General features: G+C 42.7%; 1 long non-coding RNA gene across 1 annotated transcript in view; it reads left to right on the forward strand.

Annotated features, from left to right (window-relative positions):
* The window catches only part of LOC140903593 (uncharacterized), a 94,304-nt gene that overhangs the window by 62,930 nt on the left and 19,020 nt on the right, over positions 1 to 12,354 (forward strand). The window lies entirely within an intron of this gene.

Here is a 12,354-nt window from a genome sequence, read left to right on the forward strand (position 1 = left end):
CTGTATTTAAGCTCCTGAAGGTGTTCCTGGCTTTATTGATTTTGTTCTGGGTGTCCTGGCTTGTTCCACTGTCCTGGCTGATGGTGCTGCCCAAGTATGTGAATGTTTCTACATTGGTGAGACCATAATCCTCTATCTGTACTGGTGATGGTGAGGCACTATTAAAGGCCATGAGATCTGTCTTCCTGCTGTTGATTTTAAGTCCGATTTGCCTGGCTGAATGCGTTGACTTGAGTTGTTTTTTTCTTGAATATGGTGTTGGGTATGTGATAGGAGAGCCAGGTCTTCAAGGGATGAGACGAATGTCCATTGAATGCCTCTTGGCATGTCTTCTGTTGTATGATGCATTATCCAGTCGTTGGCAATGTTGAAGAGGATTGCAGACGTGACACACCCCTGACATACTCTTGTTTTGACTTAAAAATTGAGCTCACTGTGATCAACACTGCATGTCAAGTTGAAATAGCAGCTTTTCATGACGTTGATTATGAAATCTATAGAAGGAAATATTCTGTAAGTAGCTCCATGTGGGGCAAACCTGTGCCCACCTAGACCCATTGAAATCAGTGGGGCTGCGCAGGGGTCTGGCTGCAAGGAGCTCCTGGCAGGATCAAGGTCTAAAGCATTCCATAAGCAATGTTCGTGCTCGCGACTCGTTACTTTTAACTAGCAGAGCAGTTTTGCCATGGTCCTCTTTGAGAGAGCTTTAACTACTGCCGTGCAGACATAATCAGGGTGCAAAGAATGAGCTGGCCATATGCAACAAGCAGGAAAAACAGGCATGGTGGAGGGGGAAAAAAATTAAATTTGCTTCTGGCAATTTATTATATAAGTGCTTTCCCCCTCCCCCGCCAAGCATTAGAGAGAGCTCCAGTGTTTCCTTATGAATGCTGGAGGAGAATGTCCAATTGGGCTAATTTTTTATACATACTGTCAGAGCATTCAGCTGTCTGCTTTGCAAAAGGAAAAGACATGTTATTACTTCTCAGAAGAAATGTTTTTAATTGCATACTATTGATTTTTTTCCCCCCTTCCCTTGCTGGAGCACATGTTCTGTTGTTGATGGATATAGTTGAATACAGGACTGGCGTATGTGCATAGACTGGCACCGAAATAACACAGTGTGTGAATTGGCTTATTTTGGTGCAAGATATGTGTAGATCAGCCCATGTGGAACTTACTTTTTCTTTTGCTGAATTTCGTGAAATAGATACAATTGATCTGTCTTTTTTTTTCCAATGGACTTAGGCTACACTGTGTATATTTCGCTTTCTGTCTGTCCCTCTCTCAGTGGATTCAATGAAATGTACACAAGTATTCATTCTCTCTCTCTCTCTCTCTCTCTCTCTCTCTGTTTGTTACTACTGTTAGCACCCAGTACAGCACAGCCATCAGTCCATATAAAATGATATCATGTCTGCATTTGTGGCTGCTCTAATTTACCTGTTAAATTCCCTCTCCTCCTTCAATACTGGAGTGGCTTTTAAAGCTTTTTTTTTTTTTTTTTGGGGGGGGGGGGGGTTAATAGTCACATATATTTTACTTGGCTTCCCGTTGCAAAATAAAACAAGCTGTAGAACCCCCCAGTCCCTCTCGCACACCCTGGGGAAAGAAAGTAATTTTGTGAATGGCTGGATATAAGCAGGTTAAGGCAGAACCATGGAGTATAACCCTTCCTTTATCATTACCCGTACGTGTTATGATGATATGCAGTTCAGAGCCAATAAAAGACACATGCATGCATGTTGATAAAGGGCCAGGGAGTTCTAAAATTGTTTTCACATTTCTATGTAAAGCAATTACTGATTTTTCTTTGCCTCATAACCTGAGAAATGGAGCAGACATACAGGAAGTCTTATTTTTTATTTCTCTCAAGTAGACTTGTAAAGCATGCAGCTCTGGTATACAGTGCAACAAGAGTCAAATGAAAACTGGATTTTTTTTTACTGCATTACTTGTAGCCCCTTAATTCAGGCAAATACCTTCAGAGCAGGGAGGCGGTGGGTGAAAGAATAGAAGGTTTCAAGAAGCCGACACTACATTCATTCACCTTCCTGGCGATCAGCAGATTGTTCCAGTGTATGTGTGTTTCTCCAGATCACCACCGTCCCACGCTGTCACATTTAAGGCCTTGAGAAATGAAACTTTAAAATCATTTTGTTTTTTTCCCCAATTACCACTTGGGAAGCCGTTTAATACAACGAAAGACAAGGTGGGTGAGGTCATTTATTGGACTAACTTCTGTTGGGGAGAGAGGCAGGCTTTCCCGCTACACAGAGCTTTCCCTCAGGTCTGAGAAAGGTACCAAGGGATTGTCTACACTACTGGCCGGATTGGCGGGCAGCGATCGATCCAGCGGGGGTCGATTTATGGCATCTCGACCGCTGAGCACTCTCCCATCGACTCCGGTACTCTACCAGAACGACGGGAGAGCTTCAGCTGTCGACTTATCCCAGTGAAGACACGGCGGTGAGTAGATCTAAGTACGTTGACTTCAGCTACGCTATTCATGTAGCTGAAGTTGCGTCTCTTAGATCGACCCCGCATGGTAGTGTAGACAAGCCTTAAGCGTGAGTGTGTCAGCTAAATACAAGGTTGAACAGATAGTTTAGCATAAGTAGTTAGCACATATTTCAAGGGACCATTCAAGGTGAAGTGGCCCGTTAACACTCCTGTGGTCATAGGATAAAACAGCAGGTTTGTGCGTTACAGATTGTTGACATAAGCCATAAATCCAGTGTCCTTATTAAAACCATGATTTTTAGTGTCTAGCAAAATTATGAATTAAAGCTCCCAGTCTTGTCTTTTGAAACATCAAATAAAACACCATTTTGAGCCTACTTGTTCTTTTATGGAATGTAATTAATTCATTTTCAGAATTTGCCTTTCATCTCATTGCTCATTTTACAAAGGTGCTAAGCCCTTCCCATCAGGACAGAATTTAAACAGATTTGTTCCTGCATCCTTAAATTAAGAGTCGATTGAATCAGTGTTCATTAAGGTGGGGCAGTCCAGTGATGGTGCAAAGAAGGGCTGGTCTGGTGCTTAATACGCTGGCCTGGGAGATTTGTGTTCGGTTTCTGGCTCTGCCACAGATTGCCTGTGTGAGTTTGGGTAAATCCATTTAATCTCTCCATGCCTCAGTGCCCCATTAGTAAAATGGGGGTAATAATACTACTTTTCTCTCAACCTTTGTTTACAGTGTAAACACACCAAGCTCTTTAGAGTAGGGACCATTTCTTGCCATATTGAGCAGCAGGCCTCCTGACAGAAATTCTGGGCCCCTAGGCAGAACAGTCAATGGGCCTCGATGGTACTAGTGAGCTTCTGGGTACGCTGTCTTTCAACACAACCATAGCTTCCACATGCCTGTCCGGCGGCCTTCGTCGCCACCAGTACCACCCCATGCGTGTCTAGGAGCATAGGCACCGACTTCCAGATTTCCCGGGGGAAATTATCCCAGAAGCTAGATGTACTTCACCCTAAAGTACTTCAGTAAGACCCTCTAGCCCTATGGTGTATCAATAAAAGACATTAAAATACGATGGTGAGGCAAATGTGTTGAAATACTGTACTACTATTTCATTTCCTTTACCTTCTGTATGCTGGCGATGCTGGCTTAGTTTCAATATGTGTTTAGATATTCTGTATTGTGCACAGTTCCATTACTACAAAAGAGCATAATCTAGAGGTTTAGGGGTTTTTTGGCTGATAGTAGCTTTCTTTGGCCTGGAGATATATGGTAGCTCCAAACAGAGAGGCTATGTTGGCAGGGACAATTACAGCTGTTTGTAGTATTCCTACTGACCTAGCAATTATCTGATGGTGGGCCCAAGCAACTGGAAAAGCTCAGGGCTGTAGCAATGAAGGAAGGAGGGGATTGTTATTAATAATAACTTATGGTGAAAAATTATTTACACAGCAAAACCAATTTTACTCAGCACTTTGCAAACATAAATAAGACTCATCCCTTCCCCTAGAGAGCTTCCAGTTTAATGATGCGTAGTATTTAGATGGCACTTTTCATCCACAGATCTCAGAGTACTTTACAAAGGAAGGTATGTAGCGTTAGCCCCATTTCACAGATGAAAGGCTCAGAGAGATTAAGTCAGTTCTTTCAGATCATACAGCAGGTCAGTGGCAGAGCCGGAACCCAAGCCTCAGGGCTCTGTCTAGTTGTCCTGTACACTGGACAATGCTGCCCCCTTTTACTAAAAGGGAAGAAAAGACAGAGGGCAGCCGTTAAAGGAAGAAGGGAAACGTCTGGCTTATTGGTGAGGAGAGAAAAGGAAGGAAGAAATCCTGAAAGGTGGGTTTCAAGAAGGGGTTTCGGACAAGTAAGAGGTGGAGAAAAGAGTGGTCTTGTTGGACAGGAAGCGGGAAATGGTTCCAAGCAGGGGGACGCTGAGAAAAGGTACAAAGGTAAGAAAGGGAGGGGTATGGGGAGAGGACTGGGAAGATCATAGGGAGTTGTAGGAAGAAACGAAAACAGAGCTGTAGATGAGGATAAGATCATGCAGGGCTTTGATTGAGATGTTGGTGCAGTTTGAACCTAATATGGTAGGAGCAAGGGAGGGGACTTGGTTGAGTGTTGGGAGAACAAGGTGATTTACGCAGGTGTGCTGTGACTAGAATGGAAACGGCTGTTTTCTAAAGGAGGAAAATTATTTTAAGGCCAGATTTTCAAAAGTGCTCAGTACCCATAAATAGGGGCCAGGTTTTTCAAAAGCTCAGATCCCAGTTAAGTCCCTAAATGAAGGGGCAGGATTTCTGAGTGAACTTAATGAGCCAAAGGCTTCTTCGTGGGAGCTGCTGGGTACTGAGACCTCTTGAAAATATCACCCACTTCATTCAAGTGTCTAAATGACAGCTGGCCTTAAAATTCTACTCCATTCTGCGCTCTTCAGGTTCTTATCCTATATCCATCCCCATGGCATCTGAGCATCTGGCTTGACATCAGGCACCTCGCATAGGGTCTTTCCCATAGCTTTAAACAGTTATCGTTAGCCCTAGTACCTTTGTTTTTGTTTTGCTTTCTCTGTCATTGGAAAAAACTTGTAAACCTGCACTGGCAAAATATTAAGGGAGTCTGAGCTGAAGAACTGGAAACAACACAGATAAATAGGACAAGGTCCTGCATCTTCTGACAACAGCTCTGGGTATTAAGTCTCCATTCGTCCCTTTCAATCATCCATAAAACGGTCTCCAAAACGTAGGCCAGTGTTCAACGTAATTCGTGTTTTATTTGTATTCCCAACCTTTCAATTTTGGGTAGAGGGAAGGTGTGGCATCATTTTTAGTAAGATGACATTCCATACATGGTGGTGGAGGAAAGGTTGATCTAAGTCACCTTTGCAAATGGAACTTCTTTTTATATATTTGATATGTGTTGCGTTAGCACCTAGGAGTTGCAGAGATAAATCAAGACCATATTGTGCTAAGTGCTGTACAAACACAGAACAAAAAGATGGTCCCTGCCCCCAAAGAGTTTACAATCTAAGTATAAGACAAGACAACAGATGGATACAGACCGATGGGGAGTACAATGAGTCAATAGTCTCCAAATAGACAAGAAAGACACAGGTTGGGGAGAAAAGGGTATAACACACAGCAGAATAAACAATGTGATGGTGGCAAATAGTGCCGTGTTTATTTTTTAGTCAGTCTCCAAAGTTAGTTAGGAGCTTTGGAAAATGTTAGCCTTGCATTTCTTTGTAAATCACCTGACATGCCATCATTACTACAAATAATGCTAATAATTCTGTCTCCATGTATTTGTAATATGCCCATCCAGATGACAACATGTCTTGGTTTCCAAATTAATGTAACTGAATAAAAATGTCACACTCAGTCCAGAAGAATGTTTGATTTCATTCCAGGCATAAAGTAACAAATTACCTTTATTGGCAGCGTCACCAGAAACCGGCCTCAGTCGCTTTGCCATGTCACTTTCAAGTGCCTTGTTGATATTTTTATGGATTTTTATTATATAGCTTGTTATGCAGCTTAGAGCAACCACGCCACGTTCTGGGGGAGCAGCAGGCAGTGGGGGATGAGCTACAATAAGAATTGTTACACTTCTGGTTTTAATATCTTTTACTTCAAAGCAAGGAGTTGATTTGATCTTTCATCATCTCAGCTGTTGTTTACCAGCTTCCTACAGATGCTGTTTGAACTAACAAACCTCACATTTCCTGGTTTGAGTGAGTAATTCCCTTGGCACTTGCAATCCGTTCACTTGGAAGCTTAGTCATCCTGATTGAATGATGCCACTAACAAGAAGGGGATAAACCATTTAAACGTGCAGTATCACCTTTCAATCAAATAATAACTGGCTAAATTAGCTTGGCTTAGCTTTTTAGCCCTGCTGTTTGTTTACTGCTCAGAGGGGAAACAGCCAACAAGAACAGGTCTGGATTTTGGGTCAGTTTGCTCCAAGTCTCAGATGTGTTTCTGATCCCAGGACTTCTCTTTGGTGCTGATTTGTGCATAGCATTTTTGTTTACTAGCAGAGTCTTTTAAATCAGTTGAACTGTAAAAATTACAGATGAGGAAAGAGCTGCTAGGTCACCTATTCCGCGTAGAGCTGAATAAGTTCTTCTTCTTCACCCGTTGCTGTAGTGTGGAAGTGCTTTAAGTGGGGTTACTAGCATCAGTCATGTATGGTTCATTTTTTCTTCCTGTTCCCAGCTCCTCATCTGGGAGAAGATAGAATATGCATTTAAAACCATATGGATTACAGTAGAACTGAAAGGCCTCAACAAAAATGTGGGTCTCATTGCTGTGGGTACTGTACAGGCGTATAGTGAGAGACAATCCTTGCCCCACAGAGATGGCAGTCCAAACAGACGAAGGTTGGGAGGGGAAGCAGAAGCAGAAAGTGACTTGCCCAATCTCATGAAGCAAGTCAAAGGTGGACTGGGGGAATCGAACTTGCATCTCCAAGTCCACTTCCCTATCCAGTGGACCACATTGGCTCTCTTTTCTTTTCTTAAATGTATGGTTTTTTTTGGTGGCTGTTTTATTAGTGAAGGTGCTTTGAAGAAATACACCTTGAACTTGGAATGGAAGGCAGTGAGGTTTGTGGTAGGTCTTACATCCTGCAGGAGAAAATCCCACAGTCTTGGACTGGCCCCCTCAAAAGCTCAGTCTCCTGCACAAACCCACTTTACCCTGGCTGTAGACAGTTCCACTACACCAAAGGAGCAGAATGACTGATTGTGGTCCTCCTCTTGGAACGTTAGGCAATCTTTTAAGTATCCCGGGTCCAGATCATTAAGAACCTTGAAGGTAAGGATCAAGAACTTGAATTTGATGTGATATTCTATGGGAAAGTATCTGATCATCCTACAGGGCCATATTTCCCATTAACTGCAGATTGTACTGGTTGCACGGAGCACACTACTGGAATCTCTGTGGTAACTGTCTATGTAAGTGGAAAATTATAGACTCCGAAACCACTTACCCGTGTCCAGCTGGAACTGCCCCTCCCTGGGTGCGAGGAGGTTGCAATCAATACCTCATGTTCTTAGATTCTTGTCTCCAGTGCAATTTTATTGAACAAAAGTTTAATTGACCTGAAAGAGAAACTTGCTGGGTTTCAAAGCCATCGGTGCACCTAGCAAAATAAACATTCTTTAGGGCGACTTCCGTGTTATTTCTGTGCTCAATTTCTCTTTTTTTTTTTTTTTCCTTCAGTCACCTCTTACAGCAAAAGGCAAAACCACTGTGATGGAATCTACTCCGTTCCCAATATTTTCTAATAAAACACCATTTTTTAAAAGAAGGCATCTTAGTAAGAAGCACGTATGGGAAAAATGATGGATGGTCTTGTTTCATAGAGGTCCAAGAATAATTTCTCCACTGTTCAGGATACTGGAATATTTAGTCTACATCAGAGGCATGGGACCTTGATCAACTAGAGTCATTTTGTTACTGAATGGAGTCTGAGAGTCACACAGGGATGTAGAATTTGTAAAATAAGAGCCTGATTCTCATTTGCACTTAAGGCTCCTTTGCGTAGCTAGTGGCATAAGACTGTTGTATCAGATCTTTCACAAAATCTATTCACCTGATGTGCTTTAGGGTTAAATTAATTCAGTTAATGAGTTAAATAACAGATGAGGGAGAGAGAAATTAAGAGGCACAGGCAAGAAGGGAAGAAAGATGCTTGCAGCTGAGTTTTGGAAAGTGAGGAAGAGTGATGCAGGAAAGCGACACTGGATGGCAAGGAGGGTGGAGGAGGGCGCACTCACACCCTTGGTCGTCAGATTTTATGAAGGGACTGAGAGATGGTCATGACTGCAGAAGTGTGTAAGAGTTTTATAATAAATAGGAGTTAAGGAACAAGTTTAATACAAGCTAGAGTCAGATATAGTTTTCACTTCTCTTAACTGGTTATTGCAAAGTACCTACAGATGGCGCAAATGTCTCTTATTTATTAATTATTTGTATCGAGGTAATGCCTCTGAGTCCCAGTCATGGACCAGGACCCCATTGCGCTAGGCACTGTACAATACAGAAAAAAGAAAAAAAGATGGTCCCTGTCTTGGTCTCATGCCATTCAGAATCTCACAGTGCTAAACCCAGATTGACTTGTGGAACTTGCTGCTCCAACAAGGACAGGTTCCGACCACTTGAGATAAATAGTCTCTTTGGGTGATGCACAAGCGGTGTATTTTCCACTCCATGCATCCGATGAAGTGGGTTTTAGCCCACGAAAACTTGTGCCCAAATAAATTTGTTAGTCTCTAAGGTGCCACAAGGACTCCTCATTGTTTTTGCTGATACAGACTAACACAGCTACCCCTCTGAAACCTGTAGTGACTTAGATTCCAAGGGAAAAATAGGACCTCATAACCACAGGGTCTGAGGGCCTCACATCTGCCTAAATAAGGGCTGCATGAGAACTAGAGAACCATGGGTTCAGAACATAGGAAAGGTTCCTAAGTCACGTGGGTGCACTGAAAATTTCACCCTTAATCTTTTACATTTCTTTTCCTATGAGAGATCTTTCTAAGGATGAAATTGTTTTCCCTGGCCTTCTCTGTATCAGGGTTGAGTATCGCAGGTCTTGACGAGAGAGAATATTTGAACATATGTGGATCTTTCTTTCCCATTTTAATAGAAATCCCTAAATTCATACAAGGCAGGACTTTATGCTAGGTGACTGGCCCTAAAAGAAATAGCACAAAATGATACTTTAAACAGCCCACAGTTCCTAACATGATTAGACTGATGAGGATTCTTTACACTTTAAGAAACCTCTGAGGCTCACAAACAGGGACCCTATGTTTAATTGTTTGGATACAAACAGCCTTGAGTAATTTCCCCAGGTTTTATATCATTGCCCTATCACAGTGCAATTAGCGTGAAAGGAGGTGCCTTGAAAGCTTGGAAAACAGTAACTACAGACCTGGTTGTGCTCAGCAGAACTTCTTCAGTGCTTTACATGAAATCTTCAGACAAACTCATTGGACAAAAGTTGGTTTAAAACAAAAATCTAAAAGTCCAAGTTTTCCACCGAGGCTTATTTAAGGAATATAAATAAAACATGTCCTGGATATGCTTTTAACTGGGGTACAGGCAACCTGCAGCTGATGTAAGAGGGAATTTGTCCTCACTTAATGTTCAATCTGTGCAAAGCTTACTGTTAAGTCCCAAGTTACTGGGAGCTCCTTAAATCAAGGCAGGGAGACTTGATAGTGAGACACAGAACTGTGAGCTTTATTGATCATCCTTCCGTTGTATTGCACTGGGCTGGAAAATAACTCCCTGGTTTGAAAGGGGTTCTCTAAAATGTTTCTGTGAAGAATCGGTCCACATGGGTTTGCTTGCAGGCCTCAAAGTTGGAAAAGGTTTGCGTTCGAATGAGCCTGGTTTCTCTTCAGTCCAAATTTGCTGTGAGCACAGAGGCATGATTTGGGGTGATTGTGTTTGTGCCCATTTGCCAGGACTGTAATTGGGACTAGGTAGACAAGGGGGGTGAGGTAATATCTTTCACTGGGCCAATTTCTGTTGGTGGAAGAGACAAGCTTTCGAGCTTCAAACCGCTTAACCGCCATGGGATTTTCTGTCCCTACAGCAGAAATGGATTCTGAGGAACATGGAAATTTTAGCACCGAGCATCCAGTCGAAAAGAACTCTTGTGCTATTAATTGGTGAGCCATCTTTATTATTTATTTGTATTGTGGTAGCACCTACGTGCCCCAGCCTTGGACCAGAATCCCATTGTGCCTGACATTGTACAAACACAGAGCAAAGCCTTTCCCTGCCCTAATGTGCTGCCAGTCTCAATTTACCGTCGTGACCAAGAAATAAGAATTGTTGATGATGTGGGAGAGTTTTTTCAAAGGCACAAAACAGTTAGGCTTTCAACTCATGTTGAAAGTCTATAGGTGTTAGATGTCTTAACTCCCATTCATGCCTTTGAATAATCTCTCTTTCTGACATGATCTTACCACCGCGATTCGTAGCATTCTACTGCTTCGAGAAGTTGAAATGCGAAGAAATGGAATTGAGGAAGGGGAGTGCTTATTGGGCACGTAGAGGGACACTGTAATGGGTTCCAATTAATGGGAGGGGTAAGCCAAAGAAGGAAAACTTAGTGACGAGGGTATCTTGTTTGTATCCTCTCAGAGAGTCGATTACATGCTTATCACACAGCACAAAGCATGGTTGTCTAGACAATCATCTAATTGTCTTGGCTCGGTAAACAGCGGCCCTAGTGACATTCCAGACCTTGACCTCTGCCCCATCCAGCTCGAAAACAAGTGCCGTTAGGAATCATGTAACGTTGTGTATTAAAAATTGTTGAAGAAGGTCAGGGGGTCAACCTACTACAGGAACTTTAACAACATTTCTGAATATAGCACACGCTTCTTCTCTCTCTCTCTTTGAGACTAGGTATCTTTGTATGAGAGCATTAGTACAGCGCTGGTCCTTCTAGTAAAGGATGAGTCTGCGCTGGTACACTCTGGTGTGTGTGGTATTTAAAAGGTAGGGCTTCTCGGACATACCGTGTTGGACTTTGTAAAAAAGCAGCAATTCCCAATTAGGAAAGGGACTATAAAAATATTATAGTTTGGTGTTTGAATAGGAAGATGACAATAAATAGGGTTATAAAGAGTTTTCCAGTCCGAAGGCCTGGTCTCTAGGTACTGCATTAATAAACAGTAATATTAACTTCCATTACCGTAGGACCTACGAGCCCTAGTCATGGACCCAGGACCCCATTGTGCTAGGTACTGTACAAACACAGAACAAAAAGACTCTCCCTCCCCCAAAGCGCTTCCAATCCAAGTGTGAGACAAGAGACATAAATAATAATTTTCTATCCTCAGTAAAATTTTCCAAAGTGGTCCTGGAGTCTGACGGTATGTCTACACTTTGAGCTGGGGGTGATTTCCAGCTCACGGAGACCTAGTCATTCTAGCACTCATTGAGCTGGCGAAATCAAACCAGAACATCGACATAATGGTGTGTGGGCTAGCTGCCCCAAATACGTGACTAGTGTCTCTGACGGTAGTGCACTAGGGCCGGCTAGGCCCTCCCACTGCCCGTGATACCACGGCTACGCTCTTATTAGTGTGTTAACATGAAGAACATGCGAGTATGTCTCCTCGAGCTGGGAATTGCACCTCCAGCTCAGGGTATGGACATACCCAAAGGTCCAAGCACTAAGGCACTCTTGAAAAGTTTCCCTGAAGCTTAGCAAGCTGGTGACCAGAAAATTCTGGGTAGAGCCTGCAAATATAAGGTTAAGTTCTCTGCTGGTGTAAGCAGATATTCTTGTTCCTTCATTCTAATGGGCAGGCGCTAGTCCTGTCTGCTCCTCAAGAGGAGAACCTTGAAATATAATCTCCCGTTTGAGAATCCTGATGATTCTATTTACCGAGGGCCTGATTTTCAGAGGTATTAAGCACCCAGAAGTGCTACCTACTTCAGGTTGCAGCTGGGGATGCTCAGGACCGCTGAATATCAGGCCCTGAATATAGAAACTGAGGTCCCAATTCAGGAAGGAACACATCCCTAATATTAAACACACGAGCAGTCCCGTGGAAGTTTTGGATTTATTGAAGAGAGTAATAGATGGAGAACTGTTTATAGACTGACACAATCTGGGCTAAATCCTCAGCTGGTGTCAACTGGCATAGTTCTATTAAAGCCACTTGACACCAGCTGAGGATCCGGCCCACTTATCATGCATGCCAGAGGTGTTTGCATGCAAGTGACTATAGAAATCATTGCGCAAAAGTTGAGCACTCCAAGCTCAATCAAATATCTGATCCAGAGAGGGTACGTCCATGGCTTTAAAGGGAATAAAGGAACGAAAATTGTGAACTGTTAACTGAT

This window comes from Lepidochelys kempii, chromosome 26, assembly GCF_965140265.1.
Source record: "Lepidochelys kempii isolate rLepKem1 chromosome 26, rLepKem1.hap2, whole genome shotgun sequence".
In the NCBI taxonomy this organism is placed as follows: Eukaryota; Metazoa; Chordata; order Testudines; family Cheloniidae; genus Lepidochelys; species Lepidochelys kempii.